The 25,068-nt window shown below is 38.9% G+C and overlaps 1 long non-coding RNA gene across 4 annotated transcripts; it reads right to left on the bottom strand.

The window, feature by feature from the left end:
• Window positions 1-1,327: 1,327 nt before the first annotated feature.
• On the bottom strand, window positions 1,328-25,068 carry LOC114281880 (uncharacterized). Of its 4 annotated transcripts, none has more exons than XR_014333199.1 (4): window positions 24,122-25,068; window positions 23,932-24,010; window positions 22,430-23,607; window positions 1,328-1,759 (listed from the first exon to the last, which is right to left on the bottom strand). It is a non-coding gene; the product is annotated as an uncharacterized LOC114281880 (long non-coding RNA). The 4 variants fall into 4 exon arrangements; XR_014333198.1 differs by lacking the exon at window positions 1,328-1,759 and adding an exon at window positions 20,710-21,161; XR_014333200.1 differs by lacking the exon at window positions 1,328-1,759 and adding an exon at window positions 21,769-22,096.

A 25,068-nucleotide genomic window follows, 5' to 3' on the forward strand; every position in this document is an offset into this window, starting at 1 on the left:
GGAGAAGCGAATGAGGGTGCGGAAGGTCGCCAGATCTGGGATGGCGGGAGAGAATGGTGGCTAGGATAGGAGTGGGGTGAGATCGGTGGTTAGGGACGAGGACAAAATTATAATTTGCTAGTAAGATAAATTTGTAATTAAAAAAAAAAATGAAGTTGGTGGGGTCCAATGAATATCTCTGTTTGTTTGAGTTGGTTGACTATGCTACACGTTCTCAATGTTAAATTACATGTGAATACCATCAATACTTTTTTGTAATGCCTGATGATCAATCTGGATTGTCGTGGAAAAATGCCTCACGTGAACATGAAATTGGAAGAATATTAAGTTTCATTTGAATTTATGAATTTAAATTTCTAAAATGAATTCAAGAGTTTTATAGATTGATGACAAGCCTTAGGTTTCAACCACCATCTGTCGTTTCAAAATTAGAAATGAGAGGTGATGATCTATGATAAAATGAACATCTTTGCTAATCTAGGCAAGATTATATATTTGATTCAGTGACAAAAGGAGAAAAAAAAATCTATTTATCTCACATAAATTGCAAAATAGGAAAATCAAAATTGGTCCAACAAATAACAACCACTACTTACGAGATCTCTTTGGAGTATTTCGTTGTTGTGTTGAATAGGAATGCTTTTACTTTTGTTCAAAAGAATGATCCTGACTTCAACTAAAGAAAGCAAATACACTCATTTTCAATGACTTCTGTTTTATGAACTAAAGTTACTACTAAAAAAAAAGAATAGATTTCACAATAGAATCAAAAGACCTCAGATGACTCAACGTCTACTACAAATATTTAGAAAATTATAATGCATAAAAGCCAAATCTTTGAAGCACTTATACCATTTTCTTTGTCAGCATAAACCTCCGAGAGTAGAGCTCAATGATGTGTTTGTTGCCACTACTGGCACCGCCACTGTGATGAATGATAAGCAAATTGTATCAAGATATGGTTGGTGCTACTACTGATGTTTGAAATTATGGGAATGAAAATCTCCAAAGTCTGGAAAATCATAGTACATTGTTAGTTTTTTTATAATATTTAAAATAAATAAATACAATCTGTTTAGTTCCTACTGGGGTCTGGGAGAAATGAACATAGCTTATCCATGAAGCATGTCATATATATGATGAAAGTAAATAAGCATATACAAAAGTCATCGTTTCATGTGATAAATTTCAATATAAAAAACCCATACGGTGGTTTTCTTGGCAGTTAGCAGTTGGTTTTCTTGTCTGCTTTCCCTTGCACATCTTTCCATTATAAGTATGCAAAGATCATAAATTGGTGAGGCATTGCATTGCTTTCAGAGATTCTCACAATCTTAAAGCTTCAAAGAATGAAGAGATGCAAGGTTACTCAGACACTCCAGTAGAGCTTCCAATCCATCAAAATCTTCAATTGACAACACTTTTTAAAGCAATGAGGTGCTGAAGTACATGGAACAAATGAAGAGAACCTAATACCTTCAAAACAATTGAAAGTTTAGAACTCTCATCTATATTGTATTGCAATTTTCAGTTTTTTTAGTTTTCTCTTCACCTGATTTCTTTTAATTTGGGTAAGATAACCAATTATGAACGTTAGGTTATCAGCTCTCATTTTGTCAAAAAGGAGATAACTAGATCAAATGTGTGTGAGAAAGAGAGAGCGAGAAAATAAATACCACATGCAAATCTTGAGCACTGCTTAATCTTTGTGACACAAAACTATAAACCGAATGATTCTTTCTGCTTCACATGCAATACTCTGCACATGAATACACAAACTTGATAAGGAAATGACGAAATAGAAGAAAAGGCAACATAATGCTATATTGCCAAGTTGCAGACAAAGGCAAGCATTAACTGGGAGAATATGAGCACAACAAATTACAATTAGAATTGTTATGTAGTTCTATCATCTCAAGAACAAGGTATAGTGACTTAAATTGCTACTGTAAGAGGAGCTAATTTGAGCCCACTAAATTAATTAGGCCCAATAGTCCAAGGTTGGTGGGCCCAAATTTATCGCAAGTCCAAGATTGGTGGGTCTGGCTTTATCGCCATCAAACGGGCCGAATTGCTCTAAGTCTTGAAAGGGTTCGAAACCACGAACCTAGAGACCTATTTGAGCTCGGACTCGAAAGGGTTCGGATTTACAAACTTAGAGATCCAAAGCGCTTGGTTTCGAATGGATTCAAACGCAATCTAGAAGTCGCTCCATTAATGAGTCCCAGAACACTTGCGGACTCGAAGCTTTCCAGGATCTATACACCAGAACCATGGCCGTAATGGAGTCTGAACAAAGGACCCGATCCCGAGGACGGTGAGTGGAGATAAATTCACTCTTCGGCTAAACTAGCCTATACTCGGGTCAAGATGGCACGATCTAGGGGGTCCCTGAGACTCGGCAATATTTGCGGCAGGGCGTTCTCTTGAACTACCCCTGACCCTTCTGCGGCAGGACGTCCTCTAGGACTACCCCTGACCCTTTGGGATAATTGGGGATCATTGGTTAGGTGTGGCTAAGAAGAAGGGTTCGCCGAGAGATTGATCTCCTCTTCGAGGGTTTTTCTCATCCTCAGAGAGGTCACCTCCTCGGACAAGGTGGTTAGGGAGAATATTCCCCATGTGCCTTGCACATGGGCTCCATCCTACATCATGAGGTGCCTATAAATAGCGCCCACCCATAGCTTTACAAGGGATGGATTTTTGGAGAGATAACTTTTGAGAAAGAACTAATTTCCCTTCTCCATTATCAACCTTGAGAGTGAAAGTGGAAGATCCATAGGAGAGCCTTACCATTATTTTCTCTCTAATTGCTTTGCCTTCTTCTTCACCCAATCTCTTATCTCCATCATTCCTTTACTCTTGTGTTCTTAGTTGAGACTATTGAAGAATCTAAGCCTCTAATCATCTTCTAGAGAATTCGAATTTTTCTTCAAGGATCTTCGAAGATCTTCAAATTTTCCAACAACTTTCTTGAACCCTCACATACATTTGGCGACTCCACTGGGGAGGCAGATTGGTTAATGGTCTCAACGAGATCTGGAACCCACACAATTCTAACAAGGATGGCGGGAGAATATGAAGTTCATCAACAAGGCTCTTCCAATGGTGGTGATGAAAGGACTCAAGTTCAAGACCCACCTCTCATCCTAGAAGCCATTCAAGGACTCCAACACACTCAACAAGAGATTCTTACGACCCTTCAAAATCTCACCCACACCATGTTAGTGATGGGTTCGAATTTCGCACCACCAGCAACAAATGGAGGTCAAATCGGCGCCAACAAGCATCAACAACTTCATGGTAATGTTGGGAATAGTCAAAACCATCAAGATCCACTCCAAATTCTCCCTGAAATTGCACAAAATGGCGTGCAAAATCAAGTGCTAGGAGAAACAAGTCATGACCAACCTGCGGCCCATGGAGCACAAAATCACACACCTAGAGGATCGACCTATGGTCCAGCGGTGGTTGGAGGAGTTTCTAGCGCGATGAATGGTGTTCCAGTGGCTGTGGAAGCTCAAGGAAGGCTTACAGAAATTCCTCTACAAAATGGTGTTCCATCCATGCCTAATTTTGTTCCACCGATTGTAAATTCTACTCATGTACCGAGTGGGTCTCCTTTGGCTCCGACGCCAAGTTTGTAAGTCCAACCCAGTATAGCCGTGGCGTGCAATGAACTTTATGGGGCCCAATGCAACGTCCCATCACCAAATGGCATGTCCATAGGTGCTGATGGCCAATATCGTCATGTGTCTTCATTGATGATGAATTCTCAACACCAAAGTGGCCAAGTTGCTCCTAGTTCAGTCTTGGGGTCCATAAGCCAAGTTCCGGGAATGCCACCATCAAACTTTCTCCCTCAACAGTTTCTCACTCTCGCCGATGTGCAAGCCACGTTCGATCTCAAACGGGCCAAGAGGACTTTACCATCTTTGCCTGATCCGAATGTCAAGCCGCCTTACCCTGTCGAGATGTTGAGTTATCCATACCCGGAGGGGTACACGGTGCCGAAGTTCATCAAATTCGATGGCAAGCAAGGAAATGCTCGAGAACATGTTGTGCGGTTTATCGAGACTTTAGGGATTCATGGTTCAAATCATGTCCACAGATTGAGAGAATTCTCCAAATCCCTCACCGACCGAGCATATAGTTGGTACGTTAACTTAACCCCAAACTCTGTTCGGAGTTGGGAGGAGATGGTCAACAAATTCCACGCCAAATTCTTTCAAGCGGCTGAGAAGGTAACCACACTTACCCTATGTAAGGAAAAGCAACGAGAGGGTGAAGATATTCTCGAATATGTGAAGAGGTTCCAAGACAAAGCCGTGGACTGTCATGAGGCTATGGAGGAAAGCTACTTGGTCCAAATCTATGTTGAAGAGGCATTGAATGGGTACAAGATGCTTCTTGTTAATCACAAGCTACTCACCTTCTCGGCACTAATTGAAGTATCTCGGAACATCAACATACCTCAGTCTCAGAGATCGGGTTCGAAACTAGTTACAAAACCAGCTTCAAGTCATCTCCAAGACCTTCTGTCACTGCGGCTTTCGCGTCTTCTACACGAAAGTCGCAGGGGGAGGAATTCAGAGGTCAGAAGAGGAAACACTGCGAAGATGACACTCCTTTTCCATGTAGTGTTGAGGAGGTGAAGGCCTTAGTTAAAGAATGGGTGGCAGACGGGGAACTAAAGTTGCCTCGTGTCGAAGAGCTTTTGCCGAAGAAGGACCGCAAGGGCCTTAATTATTGTGTTTTCCATCGATCATTGAGACATCCTACAGAAAAGTGCCGGATGCTTAAGGAGATTTTTAGAAAGAAAGTCGAAGCAGATGAACTAGAGTTCAAAGAACAAGAGCCCCATGATATCTTAGAAGACATGGCTATGATGGCGTATGACGGCCACAACCCGAGCAGTTGGTGAAAGCTTTCCAAATGACCTTGCAACTCTAGGGGAAAATGTCAACATTCCACAGAAGAAGTCTATCTATGAGATTACAGTTTGCATTTACCGCATTGTCCATGAAGTTTTATCTTTCTTTCTTATGTTATGAAAAAATTCATTTCCTCCATATTGTGTATCTCCATTAGAAGTTATTTTTTCTATATTGTGTATCTTCATTGTGTTATGTTGCTTGAAACAGTTTTCAATTTTTGTTGCCCCTCGAAGAAGAAAGAGGAATAATAGACACGGTTACTAACCTGAAGGGACCTTTCTTGACGTAGTAGAAGTGTACTCCCACTCGGACTTCCAAGAGACAAAGTAAAGTGTACTCCCACCCGGACTTCCGAGAGACAGCCTTCTTCATTAATTGTCAAAATAGTGTGTGCTCCCACTTGGACCTCCGAAGAGTAGCCATTGTTTCCATCAATGCAAGCTTCGAGGGTCTTTCTTGCTGAAGTAGAGTGTGCGCTCCCACTTGGACATCCGAAGAATAGCCCTTACTTTCGTCAATGCAAGCTTCGAGGGTCTTTCTTGTTGAAGCAAAGTGTGTGTTCCCACTCGGACTTTCGAAGAATAACCCTTGCTTCCATCTGTGCGAGCTTTGAGGATCTTTCTTGTTGAAGTAGGGTGCACTCTTACTCGGACTTTCGAAGAACAGATCTCGCTTTTGTTAGTGTGAGTTTCGAGGGATAACATTTGCTTTCACTGATTGCCAAAGAAAAGAGTATGCTTCCACTGGGACTTTAGAGGGACAACCCTTGCTTCCATTTGGACTTCCAAGGAACAGACCTCGCTTCCATCAGTGCGAGCTTCGAGGATTTCTCTTGTTGAAGTAGAGTGTGTGCTCCCACTCAAACTTTCAAAGAGCAAATTTCATTTCCATCTGTGATAACCCTAGTCCGTATTATGCTAATTAATCTTAATTATGATTGTGATTATGTGTTTGATATGATTTTGAGTGCCATTTATATGAATATATGTGGTTTTGAATTTCTATCTGTTCACCGTAGAAAAATCTGTTTGACTTTTTGCTTTGGAATTTAAATTGAAGGCCTTATCGGCCACAGAAACTGAAATTGACTACATCGTTGTGATTGGCGTAATTTTTAGAGCCTACGGTGAAATTTAATTAAAAATTGATTCGGATCGGATTAATTAGATTAAATTAATTTAACAGTGCTCAATTAATTAGTGTTAATGGAATTTGATTAAGTGGGGCTATAAAAAGGGGCCATTATATACTCAATTCCTCTTTTTTTATTCAATTTGGCTGAGATTACTCTAAGAAAAGAGAGAGAGGGTCGGCTAGAGAGGGAGAGAGGGGAAACAATTGGAGATTTGAGCAAGAAGCTTGGAAATCTTGAAGATTAACTCAAGAATTGGCTAGAATTTGGGTGTTGGAAGCTCCTAGGTGAGTAAATTCATGGATTTTAGTTTGTAACTTTGTGAATTCAAAGTTGAATGGTGATCAAGAACATGAATTGAATTGGTTATGATGGAAATGAGTTGGTTTTGATGAATTGGGAGTCAATACACACATGCATGTAGGAAATTGCCATGAATTTGTATGTTTGAGCTTGAAATACATAATTCATGTTGAATCTTTAATTAAAATTCATGCTTTTGATCATCTCTTCATCATTTAAATTGAGAATGAGAGTTATATCTCACATGCATGTACAATTCATAAGAGTATGAGTTTTGAATACATGAATTGTTATGTTGGAAATGAGCTTGGTGTAATTTGGAGCATGCATGTAATAAATTCATGTGATTTGAGCTTCATAATGTGGTGAATTGGTGTTGGCATCATGTTGGTAGATGTATATGAGAACTATGAGTCATAAAATGGAAGAAATGTTGATTTGAATGCATGTTTGAAGCTCAAGTACAGTTCTGGAAAACCCAGAATTCATGAAGTCTGCTCGAGCGGGGGAACCGTCGCTCGAGTGGGAAATATGAGCTCCTAGAAGTTTTGCAGACATGGGTGTCCGCTCGAGCGGGGAGATTCACGCTCGAGCAGGGAGCCATGTAGTGAGACTTTAGCTCAAGCGCCCGACTTCACGCTCGAGCATAAAAATGACGCAACCAATATTTTTGCAAACCCAAGGGGTCCGCTTGAGCGGCCAAGGCCAGGCTCGAACGGGGACCCCTGTTTCAAAAATTTTGTAAAAGTGTTCTGTGTTTCATTTTCCGTTCTCTTTCACTTCTAACCACTCTTAGGCACGCATTGAACATTATAAATGAGTTAAAAGGATAAGAAAGAAGCCTAAGAGGGATATATGAATTAAGAACGGATTGAATCGTTTGTGACCCGTATGTGTTATGTAATGTGTAGGGTCGAGCTCAAGGGTGAATCCACCGGCAGAACACTGTGAGTAATATCTTAATAAAGATATTTCAAGTATGTTATTTGTCCAATTGCCTATTTCCATGTAAGTCTTAAAAGTTTGTTAAAATCGAATTGGGACAAATATCTATTATGCCATATGATTGGGGCCAAAGGCCGTCTGACATGAATGATAGTCTGATATGAATGATTGGGCCAAAGGCTGTAAGACATGAATGAATGGGCCAAAGGCTGTATGACACGAATGAATGGGCCAAAGGCCGTATGACACGAATGAATGGGCCAAAGGCCGTATGACACGTATGATTGGGCCAAAGGCCGTATGACACGAATGATTGGGCCAAAGGCCGTTTGACACGAATGATTGGGCCAAAGGCCATTTGGAATTGCAGTCACTTGACCCATATATATATGTATATATACTAGATAGGAATATGAATTGGGCACAAGGCCGTCTGATGTATGTTGTTCTAAATACCATTCGTGTATCTTCTTTATTTGATATTATTCCCTGGGCTTTCGCTCACGCTCATTCATGTATCTGTAGGTGAGCCAAGGGAGGTCCAAACCCAGCCTCAGTGAATTATGTGAGAAACAATCAAGGTTTTGAAGAGTCAGTCCAAACGTCTCACGCACGAGACTTGTCTTCGCCTCTTTTGTTCTTTTGATATGGTTTGGCTATATTGGCGAAAACGTTGGATTACTTTTGTACATAAACTTTGGGTTTGACTGACTTAGACTTAAATGATCCTATATGTACAGAACTTTGTGTTATTACACATTTTGATGTGAGTCATTGACATGTGTATGTATGGATTGTTATGATATGCCATGTAAGCACAACTCTATGGACAAAAGTTTTGAAATTGCTTCCGTTTGGCCCCTTTACTCTGATGAGTTACATCTTGTTTGGTTTGAGACCGTAGGTAATCCCTTGATTACTGGCTGGTGATGTCCTTAACCCATAGGAGCAGGTTCGGGTCATGACAGAGTGGTATCAGAGCACGAGTTAATAACTCACACACTTGTCCAAATGAGCAATAAGCGTCTAGAAAAGATCTAGGATGCATTCATGTGATAAGTATGAATCTGAAAACATCAAAAATGTGCTTAAATGCTTTGAGATAAATGCTTGTACGCTATATGTTTATGAACTACTTGTATTATAAATTATGTGAATATGTATGCTCTTTATTATATGTATACCTGTGAAACTTTTGTATAAAGTATAATGCGAGTCTAATCAGATGGTGAGCACAAGAGGTGATGAAATATAGGAGTCTTCTACTGCCAGAATGGATAGAATGGAAAGATTGATTCAGGAAATGATAGAGACATTGAGGCAACAACAACAGTGGCAACAACCACACCCTCCGCCTCCTCCTCCAGTGCCACCTGTGCCAGATAATCAGAATGATGACCGAATAACAGCTCTCACCAAAGAGTTTAAGAAAATGAAACCACCACAGTTCCATGGAGGATTAGATCCGTTGAAAGCTGAAGTATGGGTCCTCGGCATCGAAAAGCTATTTTAAGTGTTCCCTTGTTCGGAGACACAGAAAGTACTTCTAGCCACCTTTATACTAGAAGATGAAGCAAGAAGATGGTGGATGTTAATGCGTGAAAATCATAAAGATGTCAGTTGGACGAAATTTCTAGAAGTTTTCTATGATAAGTACTTTCCTCAATGTGTCCGTGACAGGAAAGTGTCGAAGTTTATGGAACTAAAACAAGACAACATGACAGTGACTGAGTATGAGGCCAAATTCACTGAATTGGCCAGGTTTGCACCACATGTGATCGATACTGACTATAAGAAAGCGAGGCATTTTGAAGGTGGGCTTCGAAGCGACATTTTAGAAAGGGTGAATATCTTGAAGCTGGAGACCTATATTGGGGTGCTAGACCGGGCCATAATATCAGAAGCTAACATAGCTAGACAGGCTAAATCAACAACATACTGGAAAGGTAGTAAAAGGCAAGGCTTCTTTTCGAAGAAGAAATTTTTGAAGAAGCAAAATACGGGCTCCTCGAGTACTTCTAATTCTTCCCGAGATACATCCCCAATGTGTAATATTTGCAGTAAAAGGCATCGTGGGGTTTGTTACCGGGTGTCAGGAGGTTGTTTTAAATGTGGTAAACAAGGGCATATGGCCAAAGATTGTAATCAAAACAGTGGAAATCTAGTTGCTAGCTCAACTGCATCAATCCCGAAGCCGGGAAATACTATGAGATCTACTACCACCGGAGATACCGTGAGACAAGGGAGAGTTTTTGCGCTTGTTCCGAGCGATACACGGAATGCTAACGCAGTTGTCTCAGGTACTATTTCTATATGTAATCAGGATGCTTTTGTGTTAATTGACTCCGGATCAACGCATTTTTTCGTAACATGTGCATTTGTATCTAGACTGAGTAAACCTCTAAAACTATTGCCATATCTACTATGTGTATCTGCTCCATCTAGGGAATCTGTATTGTGTAAATCTATATACCGATTTTGTGACATGGATATTGAGGATGCTATCCTATATGTAGATTTGTTGCCCTTGAACTTTAGACATTTTGATGTAATTTTGGACATGGATTGGTTAACCAAATATTGTGCCACCATTGATTGTGTGACAAAACGGGTTATATTTAAACCACCAGAACATAAAGAAATTGTGTTTGTGGGTAATAGGGTAGTGCCTCCACCTTACTTAATATCTGCAATGAAGGCATGCAAATTAATCAGGGAAGGGTGCCAGGGTTATTTGTGTTGGGTGCTATCTGAACAATCTGTGAATGTTGAATTGAACAATATCCCTATTGTTAGAGAATTTTCAGATGTGTTTCCAAATGAATTACCAAGGGAATTAGTGGACAGGGAGATAGAGTTTACGATTGAAATTATGCCAGGCACCCAGCTTATTTCTAAAACTCCCTACAGAATGGCTACTGCTGAAATGAAAGAACTAAAAGAACCGTTGCAGGACCTGCTTGACAAGGGGTTTATCCGACCTAGCACTTCGCCATGGGGTGCGCCAGTGTTGTTTGTGAAAAAGAAAGTTGGAACCTTGCGTTTGTGTATCGACTACCGAGAATTGAACAAGGTAACAATAAAGAATAAATATCCCCTACCTCGTATTGATGACCTGTTTGACCAATTGCGGGGATCACAAGTGTTTTCTAAAATTGATTTGAGATCTGGTATCAACAGTTGAAAATGAAAGCAGAAGATGTTGAGAAAATCGCGTTTTGAACAAGGTATGGCCATTATGAATTTCTTGTTATGCCATTTGGGGTAACTAATACTCCGGTAGCGTTTATGGACTTAATGAACCAAATTTTTAAAACCTACCTTGATGAATTTGTTGTGGTTTTTATTGATGACATTTTAATATACTCCAAGAATAGATTTGAACATGAACAACATCTGAGGACTGTGTTACAAATACTTAGAGATAAGAAATTATTTGTCAAACTAAAGAAATGTGAATTTTGGTTGGATGAAGTCATATTTTTAGGACATGTGATCAACAAAGAGGGGATTTCGGTAGACCCACAGAAGATAGAGGCAATTGTGAATTGGCCTACACCGACTAATGTGATAGAAGTCCACAGTTTCATGGGCTTAGCCGGGTACTACAGGAGATTTGTGAAAGATTTTTCAAAAGTAGTCGTGCCCCTTACCCAACTGACATGCAAGGAACAACCATTTGAATGGAATGACGAAAGAGAATCTGCCTTTTATGAACTAAAGACGAGATTGACCACTGCACCAGTTTTGAAACTACCATCGAGTACGAAGAACTTTGTAATTTTCAGTGATGCATCTTATAAAGGTTTGGGTTGTGTATTAATGCATAACGGAAAGGTTATTGCTTATGCCTCTCAACAGTTAAGGGCACATGAGAAGAACTACCCAACACATGACTTAGAATTGGCCGCAGTTGTGTTTGCTCTAAAAATCTGACGGCATTACTTGTATGGGGTGAAATATGAAGTCTACACGGACCACAAAAGTTTGAAGTACTTCTTCACACAAAAAGAGCTAAATATGCGGCAGAGGAGATGGCTTAAATTGATTAAAGATTATGATCTCGAAATCCAGTATTACCCTGGGAAAGCCAATACAGTTGCTGATGCCTTCAGCAGAAAATCGATGGGAAGTTTGGCTTGTTTGCTTACTGAGGAGGAAGAGATCTTGCAAGATTTTGAGAGATCTGAGATTGAAGTGGTATTGTGTGAACATGGTGGGTTGATAGCCGCTATTTCAGCTGAACTGGCAATCATTGATGAAATAAAATAGAAACAAAAAGATGATGAATTCCTCAAGAAAGTGATTGATGAATTTGAGACCAGTCCAAAAGTAGAGTTTAGAGTTGAAAATGAAGTATTAAGGTTTCGAAACCTAATGTGTGTCCCAGATATACCGGAATTAAAGAAAAGAGTTCTAGATGAAGCCCACAAGTCAGTATTTACTATGCACTTGGGTAATAACAAAATGTATCGGGATTTGAAGCAAAGCTATTGGTGGTCCAAAATGAAGAAGGAGATTGCAGAATTTGTGTCCAAATGCCTCAGTGTCAGCAAGTAAAAGCTGAACATCAAAAACTAGGTGGTCTACTTCAATCTCTCCCTATTCCTGAATAGAAGTGGGAACATGTGACCATGGACTTTGTTGTTGGTCTACCCCGAACACCTCGAGGTATGGATTCCATTTGGATTGTAGTTGCTAGGGTGACTAAATCTGCATATTTTCTACCTATTAGAACTACATTTAATGCTTATAGATTGGCTACAATATATGTTCATAAGATTGTCCGTTTACACGGAGTTCCAGTATCTATTGTGTCGGATAGAGATCCAAAATTTGTATCTAGATTGTGGAAGAGTTTGCAAGAAGCTATGGGGACAGAACTAAGATTTAGTACTGCATTCCATCCACAGACAGATAGGCAATCAGAATGGACCATACAGACATTAGAAGATATGCTGATAATGTGTGCCTTGGATTTCTAGGGGAGTTAGGAAGACTATTTGCCACTCGCAGAGTTTACATACAATAATAGCTTCCACTCCAACATCGGTATGGCACCATACGAGGCTTTGTATGGTAGAAGGTGTAGATCACCAATTTGTTGGACAGAAATCAGGGATAGAGCTTTACTCGGGCCAGAAATTGTGCAAGATACTTCCAAAAAAATTAAGACTATTCAGTAAAGGCTCAAAATAGCTCAGGACCGACAAAAGAGTTATGCAGACGTTCAAAGAAGACCTCTCGAGTATGAGGTTGGTGACCATGTATTTATCTGTGTGACTTCGATGAAAGGCCAAGTCAGGTTCGGAAAGAAGGGTAAGTTGTCGCCCCGTTACATTAGACCGTTTCAAATTCTGGAAAGGCTTGGTCCAGTTGCTTATCGAGTCGCTTTGCCACCGCGATTCGAACAAGTCCATAATGTGTTTCATGTATCAATGTTGAGGGGTTATCTTCGAGATCCGTTTCATGTGATTGATTATCACTGGGTAGCTCTTAATGAAAATATGGAGTACGCCGAATGGCCTGAACGAATCATTGACCGGCAAGTGAAACAATTGAGAAGCAAGTCCATCACAATGGTGAAAGTGGAATGGAAAGAACACTATGGGACAGATGCCACATGGGAAAAAGAGGATGAAATGCGACTGCGCTATCCACATTTGTTTCCCAACGAAGGTAAAACAAGTTTGGAGGACCAAACTTCCTAAAAGAGGGAGGATTGTGATAACCCTAGTCCGTATTATGCTAATTAATCTTAATTATGATTGTGATTATGTGTTTGATATGATTTTGAGTGCCATTTATATGAATATATGTGGTTTTGAATTTCTATCTGTTCACCGTAGAAAAATCTGTTTGACTTTCTGCTTTGGAATTTAAATTGAAGGCCTTATCAGCCATAGAAATCGAAATTGACTACATCGTTGTGATTGGCGTAATTTTTAGAGCCTACGGTGAAATTTAATTAAAAATTGATTCGGATCGGATTAATTAGATTAAATTAATTTAATAGTGCTCAATTAATTAGTGTTAATGGAATCTGATTAAGTGGGGCTATAAAAAGGGGCCATTACACACTCAATTCCCCTCTTTTTATTCAATTTGGCTGAGATTACTCTAAGAAAAGAGAGAAAGGGTCGGCTAGAGAGGGAGAGAGGGGAAACAATTGGAGATTTGAGCAAGAAGCTTGGAAATCTTGAAGATTAACTCAAGAATTGGCTAGAATTTGGGTGTTGGAAGCTCCTAGGTGAGTAAATTCATGGATTTTAGTTTGTAACTTTGTGAATTCAAAGTTGAATGGTGATCAAGAACATGAATTGAATTGGTTATAATGGAAATGAGTTGGTTTTGATGAATTGGGAGTCAATACACACATGCATGTAGGAAATTGTCATGAATTTGTATGTTTGAGCTTCAAATACATAATTCATGTTGAATCTATGATTGAAGTTCATGCTTTTGATCATCTCTTCGTCATTTAAATTGAGAATGAGAGTTATATCTCACATGCATGTACAATTCATAAGAGTATGAGTTTTGAATACATGAATTGTTATGTTAGAAATGAGCTTGGTGTAATTTGGAGCATGCATGTAATAAATTCATGTGATTTGAGCTTCATAATGTGGTGAATTGGTGTTGGCATCATGTTAGTAGATGTATATGAGAACTATAAGTCATAAAATGGAAGAAATGTTGATTTGAATGCATGTTTGAAGCTCAAGTACAGTTCTGGAAAACCCAGAATTCATGAAGTCTGCTCGAGCGGGGGAACCATCGCTCGAGCGGGAAATACGAGCTCCTAGAAGTTTTGCAGACATGGGTGTCTGCTCGAGCGGGGAGATTCACGCTCGAGCAGGGAGCCATGTAGTGAGGCTTTAGCTCAAGCGCCCGACTTCACGCTCGAGCATAAAAATGACGCAACCAATATTTTTGCAAACCCAAGGGGTCCGCTTGAGTGGCCAAAGCCAGGCTCGAGCGGGGACCCCTGTTTCAAAAATTTTGTAAAAGTGTTCCGTGTTTCATTTTCCATTCTCTTTCACTTCTAACCACTCTTAGGCACGCATTGAACATTATAAATGAGTTAAAAGGATAAGAAAGAAGCCTAAGAGGGATATATGAATTAAGAACGGATTGAATCGTTTGTGACCCGTATGTGCTATGTAATGTGTAGGGTCGAGCTCAAGGGTGAATCCACCGGCAGAACACTGTGAGTAATATCTTAATAAAGATATTTCAAGTATGTTATTTGTCCAATTGCCTACTTCCATGTAAGTCTTAAAAGTTTGTTAAAATCGAATTGGGACAAATATCTATTATGCCATATGATTGGGGCCAAAGGCCGTCTGACATGAATGATAGTCTGATATGAATGATAGGGCCAAAGGCCGTAAGACATGAATGAATGGGCCAAAGGCCGTATGACACGAATGAATGGGCCAAAGGCCGTATGACACGAATGAATGGGTCAAAGGCCGTATGACACGTATGATTGGGCCAAAGGCCGTATGACACGAATGATTGGGCCAAAGGCCGTTTGACACGAATGATTGGGCCAAATGCCGTATGACACGAATGATTGGGCCAAAGGCCATATGATACGAATGATTGGGCCAAAGGCCGTTTGACACGAATGATTGGACCAAAGGCCGTTTGGAACCGTAGTCACTTGACCCATATATATATATATATATATATATATATATATGTATATATACTAGATAGGAATATGAATTGGGCCCAAGGCCATCTGATGTATATTGTTCTAAATACCATTCGCGTATCTTCTTTATTTGATATTATTCACTGGCTTTCACTCACGCTCATTCATGTGTCTGTAGGTGAGCCAAGGGAGGTCCAAACCCAGCCTTAGTAAAGTATGTGAGAAACAGTCAAGGTTTTGAAGAGTCAGCCCAAACGTCCCACACACGAGACTTGTCTTCGCCTCTTTTGTTCTTTTGATATGGTTTGGCTATATTGGCGAAAACGTTGGATTACTTTTGTACATAAACTTTGCGTTTGACTGACTTAGACTTAAATGATCCTATATGTACATAACTTTGTGTTATTACACATTTTGATGTGAGTTATTGACATGTGTATGTATGGATTGTTATGATGTGCCATGTAAGCACAGCTCTATGGACAAAAGTTTTGAAATTGCTTCCGTTTGGCCCCTTTACTCTGATGAGTTACATCTTGTTTGGTTTGAGGTCGTAGGTAATCCCTTGATTACTGGCCCATTATGTCCTTAACCCATAGGGGTGGGTTCGGGTCATGACACCATCAGTGCAAGCTTCGAGGATCTCTCTTGTTGAAGTAGAGTGTGTGCTCTCACTCAAACTTTCGAAGGGCAAATCTCATTTCCATCAGTGCGAGCTTCGAGGATCTTTCTTGTTGAAGTAGAGTGTGTGCTCCCACTCAGAATTTCGAAGAACAGACCTCACTTCCATCAGTGCGAGCCTCAAGGATCTTTCTTGCTGAAGTAGATTGTGTTCTTCCACTCAGACTTTCAAAAAGTGTCAAGGATCCTTCTTGCTGAAGTAGAGTGTGTTCTCCCACTCAGACTTTCGAAGAACAGCCCTCGAGACTCGGTGGCCTATCAGAAGGGATCTTCTTACCAAAGTAGGGTGTGTGCTACTATTCAAACTCCTGAGGGACAGCCTTGCTTCCGTTTGGACTTCCGAGGGATAACTCTTACTCTCATTAGTGCGGGTCCGAAGAACAGCCCTTGCTTTCATCAATACGAGCTCTGAGGATCTTTCTTTTCAAAGTAAACTGGACTCCTACTCGAACTCCCGAGGGATAGCCTTTGCTTCCATTAGCGGCCGAAGTAGAAGTGCGCATCCACTTGGACTTCCGAGGAACAGCCCTGTTTCCATCCATTCGGACTTCTGAGGGAGAGCCTTGTTTCCACTCGAACTTCTGAGGGACAACCTTTCTTTTACTTGGACTTCCGAGAGACAATCTTTACTTCTGTTGGTGCAAGCATGGTAGACTCGGTTGCCTTCCAGAGGGATCTTTCTTGCTGAAGTAGGGTGTATGCTACTTTCGGACTCTTGAGGGACAATTTTGCTCTCATTCAGACTTCCGAAGGACAGCCCTTGCTCTCATTAGTGTGGGTTCTGAGGGTCCCGGGGTCGTGGATTTCACACAAAAATTTATTTGCCTGAAATAGTAAAGCCGACAAACTAGACAAACAATATCGAGTTCAGATTATGATTCAAACATTACCGAAATAGAGGCGACATCAACAATAGTAATGATCTACTTAAGCTGCAACAATTTTATTCCTCTAAGCGAGTTCATAAAAATGCAACAATCAAGGTTTTGTCTCTTCGGGCCGGTTCCTCTCAAGCCGACATAAAGCAACAATGTTCAAACAAAATTTCGGCATCAACATTTTATTTCCTCAAGTGTCCACAAGATCAACACATAACAATATATGGTCTTATTCTCTGTTACATCAATTTATTCTTCCAAGCGAAACATTCACCGAATTTGGATATCGGGAATTCATTCATCAAGTATATAAAGCTCAATATCGGGTTTCATTATTCTCGGAGCCACAACAATCAATCATTCGACAACAAGATCTATATACAAGATGAGGGACTTATTTCCTCGGATTTCTTTTGCAACAACATTTATTTACTTTACAAATTTCAAGATAAGTATGTCTAACAAAATTTTCAGTAGCAACACCAATCCTTCATTTGCCACATTAATACTCTATCTATATCAAATTTATCAAGACAAGGTCAAGCTCCAAAACATGAAATTCATGATTACATTTCTCATGCAAATCAAGATTTAATAGAAGCTTCAGTCATCTCAAGTTCAAAATTGGTATACAACAATGCCCACAAATCTCAAAAGCCCAAATCAAATTTCCAGCAAGGCTCACAAATTCGAATTTCGTCAAAACAAGAGGTTAGAGAGTGGGTTTCGAAAAATATACTTACAGATCGGAAGGCCACACCCGTGAGAGAGAGTGGCCAAGAACAGCACAAACTGAAATTGTGGGAAAACGGCACCGAAGTGAGCAAATGTTGAAGCTGGCGAACTGACGAGCTGAACGGTGTTAAGCAAGGCCACACGACGCGTTGAGTGGGCGACGTGTGGTTAGCGCTATGCAGCCGAGGCCAGAGGTGAAGTTTCGGCAAAGAGAGGATGACGATAGGTTGGTTTGGCGTTGGCACAAGGCATCGGGTGCGAAGGATAAGCCAGCCAGCAGCGAGCTGGGCTGGTGTCAGCGTGAACCGGTGGCCGAGATGCAACGCCAGTGGTAGCCGAAGCTTTGGCCGCCGACGATGCGCAAGGAGGTGTGGGTCTTCGGTAACGACGACGGCGACGGGGCCTAGAGCTGTGATGAAGGTCAGTATGCAAGTGGCAACAACCTCTGGTTTGTTGAAGAAGGAGAGCACGACAGTGGCCTTGGTATTGTAGAAACAAAATTTTCTTTAAGAAGAAGAAGCTGGGTCTCTCGATCTAGAGAGAGAGTAGGTTGAGAGAATAGGGTTTGAAAAAAAAATATAATGATAAAAGGAGATAAGGACAAAGTTTGCCTGTGATCCCTCAGCTTTTTTTTGATGTCATATATATGGAGAGGGCCCAGCACTTCATGTTTTTTTTTTCTTTTATTTTTATTAATTCAAAAAAAGTGTGATTCCTTAATGCTGTATTTGATTAAAGGATTTAGAGAGGGATTTGAAATGGAAAAAGGAAAAGATGTATGAAATTAGGTAAAATGTAAGTATATTTTATTCACATTTCACCTAACTTTTTTCTTTTCCTTTCCAAATCTCTCATCAAATCTCCGAACCAAACACAGCGTAAATATTCCCCAAATGTGCTGAATTTATGTAATGAGTACGCTGGGTTCCCAAACAAGAAGAAAAAACGAAAAGGGGAAAAAGTGTGTGGGCCTTATTTTTCAAGAATAAAAAAAAATAATGGGGAAATTATTCACTGGTCTTATGTGGAACATGTGGATACCATTTAATCTCATAACTTTTTGGGTACACCTAAAAGTCCTTTCCTCCATCTCTCTGGTTTTTTCCTCCCTTTTTACGTTTTCTTCTTTCTTTTTTTTTCTACATTTTTCTCTCATCGGCTTCGTCATAGACGATGGTGCAAGTGTTCATGTCTTTCACCATTGATCGGGGTTCACTGATAATCGCCAACCATTGAAATCAACTCATGATTTCACTCTTACCGACGGCGAAGATATATATTTCCGACGAAGAAGATGAGTGGATCTACTTAGATCTGATGTAGATCTACTCAGATCCACATCAGATCTGAATAGATCTACATCAGATTTGGCTAGATCTAAACAAAAAATAGTTGTCGAAGTACAATCCTCTCTCTACATCTGCCTTTCTCCTTCGATCTCTTTTTTTTTCTCTGCTATACACTTCTGTTTTTCTGTTCTAATGGAGAAAATTTTTGAATTCTGAACAAGTAGTTTTCGAGTTTTAGTTACAGGCGGTGAAAACTATAAAATTTTACAGTTTCAAAATTTTTTTTTGGTGCTGGAATGAATCATGGTTTAAAACTGTAAAATTTTGCAGTTTTATAACATTCTTTAGAACTGTAAAATTTTACAGTTTCATAACATGTTTTTTAATTTTTTTTTTTCCGGCAATATTCTAGATATTCCGGTGAGTCTTCGGCGACCGTTAAACGGAAGTCCGACGGCAGTAAGATGTGAACAGTGTCTGTAAATTAAAAAAAAAAAAGATTTTTTGGTAACAATTAAAAATGTATTAGACTAATTGGTGCAAGTGTTTTGTTTTGGGATTAACTGGATCTTGAACTTGGTACATGGGACTTATCAGTAAGTTTCCCAAAAATTGATGGTTGCTGCTTTATTCTTTCCTGGAGTGGAGAAATATTCTTTAGGTGCTTTATTGTTCTTTGCTTGGAATGAAAAAAACAAATATATGTTTTTACATATTTATTTATTTTTTTAGATGTTTTAAAAAAAAATTCAGTGACACAAAAAAAAAAAAAGTAATTTTTTATTTTTTTTTATTATTACTTGTCAATTTTATCTGTAATTTACGGTGAGTCCTTAGCTTTATCCATAGATTCTATCAAGACCAAATATTCCCGAAAACGTAATGTAAAGCATGGCTGACAAAGTGAAACTATGCATGTCCGAGAAAATTACAATTTCTCATACACGCAAGGGGTAAATGTAAGAGGAGCTAGTTTGAGCCCACTAAATTAATTAAACCCAATAGTCCAAGGTTGGTGGGCCCAGATTTATCGCAAGTCCAAGATTGGTGGGTCTGAATTTATCGCCATCAAACGGGCCGAATTGCTCTAAGTCTTGAAAGGGTTCGAAACCACGAACTTAGAGACCTATTTGAGCTCGGACTCGAAAGGGTTCGGATCTACGAACTTAGAGATCCGAAGCGCTTGGTTTCGAATGGATTCAGACACAATCTAGAAGTCGCTCCATTAATGAGTCCCAGAACACTTGCAGACTCGGAGCTTTCCGGGATCTACGCACCAGAACCATGGGTGTACTGGAGTCCGAACAAAGGACCCGATCCCGAGGACGGTGAGTGGAGATAAATTCACTCTTCGGTTAAACTAGCCTATATCCGGGTCGAGGTGGCACGATCTAGGGGGTCCCTGAGACTCGGCAATATTTGTGGCAGGGCATTCTCTTGAACTACCCCTGACCCTTCTGCGGCAGGACGTCCTCTAGGACTACCCCTGACCCTTTGGGATGATTGGGGATCATTGGTTAGGTGTGGCTAAGAAGAAGGGTTCGCCGAGAGATTGATCTCATCTTCGAGGGTTTTTCTCATCCTCGGAGAGGTCACCTCCTCGAACAAGGTGGTTAGAGATAATATTTCCCATGTGCCTTGCACATGGGCTCCATCCTACATCATGAGGTGCCTATAAATAGCACCCACCCATAGCTTTACAAGGGATGGATTTTTGGAGAGAACTTTTAAGAAAGAACTAATTTCCCTTCTCCATTATCAACCTTGAGAGTGAAAATGGGAGATCCATGGGAGAGCCTTGCCATTATTCTCTCTCTAATTGCTTTGCATTCTTCTTCACCCAATCTCTTATCTCTATTATCTTTTTACTCTTGTGTTCTTAGTTGAGACTCTTGAAGAATCTAAGTCATTCATCATCTTCTAGAGAATTTGAATTTTTCTTCAAGGATTTTCGAATTTTCCAACAACTTTCTTGAACCCTCACATACAGATACAAAAAGCATATATGTAATAGTTTAACCTGGTACATGAACATGGATAATAAACAACAGAGAAAATTAAAATTGAACTGAATTATATAATGTGATTCAGCATTAATAAAAAAAATATAAAAAAACTTTTTTCCTATTTATTTCACATCAATTTTGTAATAGAAAATCAGTCAACAAGTAACACCCATTATGAGCAATGCTAAATGTGACTAGTGTGTAGAATTTTTAGTAGTTTTTTAGGGATGCATAGCATTTCTCATAAACTAAAGTTACTAAAAAAATAGAGAATTGATTTCATAATAGGATCCAGAGGCCTCAAATGACTCACAGTTTAGTACTATTATAAATGTTTACAAATTTATAACGCATAAAAGCTAGCCCTAGATAAAAGAGAACACTCAATCTTTAAAGCTCTTGTATCATTTTCTTTGTCAACATAAAACTCAGCTCCGTGATGCGTCTATTTAGCACTGTCATTGTGATGAATGATTAGCAAATTGTATCAAGACATTGTCGGGACCGCTGCTGATGTTGAGCAGCAGTTGATCTTTGTGACACAAAACTATAAACAGAATTATTCTTTTTGCTTCACATGTGATACTCTCTGCACATTAATACACAAACTTGATAAGGAAATGAAGAAAAAGAACAAAAGACAACAGAATGCTATATTGCCAATTGGCAGAAAAAGACAAGAATTAACTGGGAGAGTACGACCACAACAAATTCTGAGTCTCTGTTGTTTCTCCATTTGCAAATTGATTTATCAATGTCTACAAACTTTAAAGTGCTTGGTCTAGGACACTGCCTAAAGACAAATTGATTTATAGATGTCTACAAACTTGTGTGAAGTATCCTAGACTAAGCACATTAAACTAAGAACCAAGAGTAAGCTTCACATAATTCAAAATTCAAGGCATCGAACATGCAATTTTCATATGTTTTATTGGCTCCCAATTGAAATGGGAAGATCAGAATGATTGGGTAACACAAATATTAGATTCTAAAACAGACTGAATTAGAAAGAAAAAAAAAGGGGGGGGGGGGGGGGGGGAGGGTGGCTTCTTGTATATATTGTACTGGAATTTTCATCCTTTAATCTTTCTCTTCGCTTGATTTCTTGTAATTTGGATGAGATTCCAGTTATAAACATTGGGTGGTGGTGGTGGTGGTGGTGGTGGGCGAGAGGGATGCTGTGTGGAGTGGTGGAATATCGCCTGCAAATCTTGAGCTGCCCTTGATTTTTGTCATGTTTGTATGTTTGTTATAGCTTTGCTAGCTTTCCTTTTTCAACTTGGAAGCACTTGGCCCTTCCAATAGTGTAAGCTAATCCAGCTGATGTGAGAGTTCCAGCTCAAGCACCTATTTCCAGCAAGCTATCTTCATTCAATTAAAATATCAGATAGTGATCGCGCCAATTCTTCATTAAAGAAAGAGTAGCGCTTGCTAATTATAAGACTGTCATACTTAATCAATAAGGGATAGAGGGAGAATACCGCCTGCAAATCTTGTGCTGCACTTGATCTTTGTGACCCAAAACTATAGACAAAATTAGTCTTTTGGCTTCACATACAAAATAATCTGTTCATGAATACACGTTTCCAGATGGGTTATTTAACTCTGTACATGAACCAAACTTGATTTGGAGATAATTAAAAAAAAAAAAAAAAAAGAAAAAGAAAGAAAAGGAAACAGAATGCTATATGTTATTTGTTAGATGCTCCATGTAACAAATCATAAATTGAAGTGTCTCAAAACAAAGAAACTGATATATATAGCCAATATGCAGAAAAATGGCAGGCATTAACAGACAAAATTAAAATTGAATTGAATTGAATCATAGGATTTGAACTCCAAACCAGAACTACATACATGATTCAATCCTCCAGGTGGAATGTTGTTGCAACTTCATCGTTAGATTAATTGCCTCTTGCTCAAACTACCTCTGCTGCACATGCAACAAATCAATATGACTGACCAAAATGTTATAATTGGAAATGTCAACTCAACTCGGGTGACTTTTGCATACTCTAGGTGGCATGAAGCACTAGGCTTTTAGAATTAGTGATATACAAGATAGCATGGAAACCCATGTTTAAGGACATGTCATCATCTCCAATCTATAAAAAAAAAAAGGACATGTCATCTGAAGAAATGCTCTCAAGAACCCATAGTTAGCGCACCATGTCATTATGAATTTTGGATCATTTAGCTTCAGCAACTAAAATGAGATTATTTGAAATTGGAACATCATAAAAGCGTTGGTTCAAAATTGAAACATATCATTTCATCAGATCCCATCGATGATTTTTTAGAAGGGATACAAAATCCTCAAATTTCAGGAACATTCTAATCAAACCTATAGATCATTTTTTAGGATGGATACAAAATCCTCAAATTTTAGAAACATTCTAATCAAACCTATAGATCATTCTTTATGAGGAATACAAAATCCATAAAATTAAATTTTGATTAACATTGAAAATTGGCCTTTTCAATTGGTTGCAGATAAACATAATAATTCCCATGTTCTGAAAACAAAGTTGACTAATATAATTAGGAAGTCATTTTTCTCTTTCCATTTTCTAAAAATTAGCTCATTCAATTCATGTCTTTGTTAACGACAACATAAAACCAACATTTACGTCATGAAGATGGATGCGATGCAACACGCAAAGCACTGGCATGCCTTCCTAACTGTTTTTTTTCCTCATTAGGTATAGAAAATCAATATTTGACTCAAAGCTAAGTAGGAAAGAATTTTGAAGACCAGTTGATTATAGAAATTATTTAGTTTTTCACATGACGAGAATCTTCAACTGACGAAGTTGAACTATTAAGCTTGGAAATTACAAAACAAATAACTGAAATGACTAACAACCTACACAGTTTGCATAACATTTCTCTGACACTGCAAAATCATATGCACCAATGATTACCTCTTCTCCCTACATCGATTAGTAATGGCCTGCACTAATTGATTATACTACTGGCAGACAGTAAATCCAGCACTTACTCATGAAGGAAACCAGAACTCCTTGTAGAAGATCCTGTAACATAGCAATTTGTGTTAGCACAGAGATATTAATAAATCTGGAAATATAAAAGGAAAACATATATATATATATATATATAAGTTTCAAATACAAAAAATTTTATAAACTATTACATACTCACGGTTTAGTAAATTGTATACTAAAGCCGAGATTAAAATGTATAATACAAATAAAAATAAAATAAAAAAATAAAAGCTAGATTAAGACTGATACACTTTAGAGAGAGAGAGAGAGAGAGAGGGCTTTACTTAATTAGTTATTACATCATTTTCAGGAGTCAATTAATTATTTGTTTGGCTGGAGACACAGAGGACTTACATAATTGGCAGTAAACTTTTTTATGTTTCATCTTGAAGAAGAAGATTAGTCATTTGCAGAGGAAACCATTACACTTGACCTGAAACCCAAAGGAAACGAGCAAACAACATTGGGAAGGTGGGGGATGGAGTGAGAAGAGAAAAGAAGAAATCATGAATATGGATAACAATTGGAGAAATATATAAGTTACCTTTAAATCTACCCGATGGCAATGGATGGAATATGGGCAACCTTGTGTCATTCTTGGCCGCTTTCCCTTGCACATCTTTCCTTTAGAAGGGGACAATTATATATTTTCAAAGATTGTAAATTGGTGAGGCATTGCATTGCTTCCAGGGTGGGAAGATTCATCAGAGTCTTGCATCTGTAAAGTTCCAAAGAATGAAGAGATAAAAGGTTACCCAACTACTCCGACAGAGCTTCTAGTCCACAAAAAATCGAAGTAACTGGCTTTCAGAGTTTGTCTTGCCTGTTTTGTCCTCCTAGATGGTTAGTGAAACTGATTAGAAATGCTTTGTAGAATGGAAATTAATAATCAACTTATTGTTGGAACTACAAAAGAAATATGATTCGGCCTAATTTAGTTTTCTTATACTAAAAAAAGTGGAGGAAAAAAAATCGCAACAAAAGCAAATAGAACAAAATATTTAATAATTTTTTATTTTTAACATAAGATATCAGATGTTAAAAGGGCTATGGCTATGCCTTGCTTAAGTGTAAGGCAAACTCTATGACACTTCCTAAAGAGACAAACTGATTTCTCAAATGTGTACAAACTTCAATGCTTCTTGTGTGAAATAGGCTAGAACAAGCACTTCAAACTAAAAACCCAAGAATAAGCTCCACAGATTTCAAAATTGAAGCCATCAATTATACAATTTTGATATGCTTTGTTGGCTCCCAATTGAAATGGGAAGATAAGAATAATTTGGTAACACAAATATTAGATTCTGAAACAGGCTGAAACAAACATTAAACCTCTTGTCTATATTGTAATAGAATTTTCAGTTTTTAATATTTTTCTTTGCCTGATTTCTTGTAATTTGGATGAGATGCCAGTTATGAACATTGGGTTATCAGCCTGCTTTTTGTCAAAATGAGATAAAAAGATCAAATGTGTGTGTGTGTGTGTGTGTG

Source organism: Camellia sinensis, chromosome 6 (assembly GCF_055761805.1).
Source record: "Camellia sinensis isolate YWXY chromosome 6, ASM5576180v1, whole genome shotgun sequence".
NCBI lineage: Eukaryota > Viridiplantae > Streptophyta > Magnoliopsida > Ericales > Theaceae > Camellia > Camellia sinensis.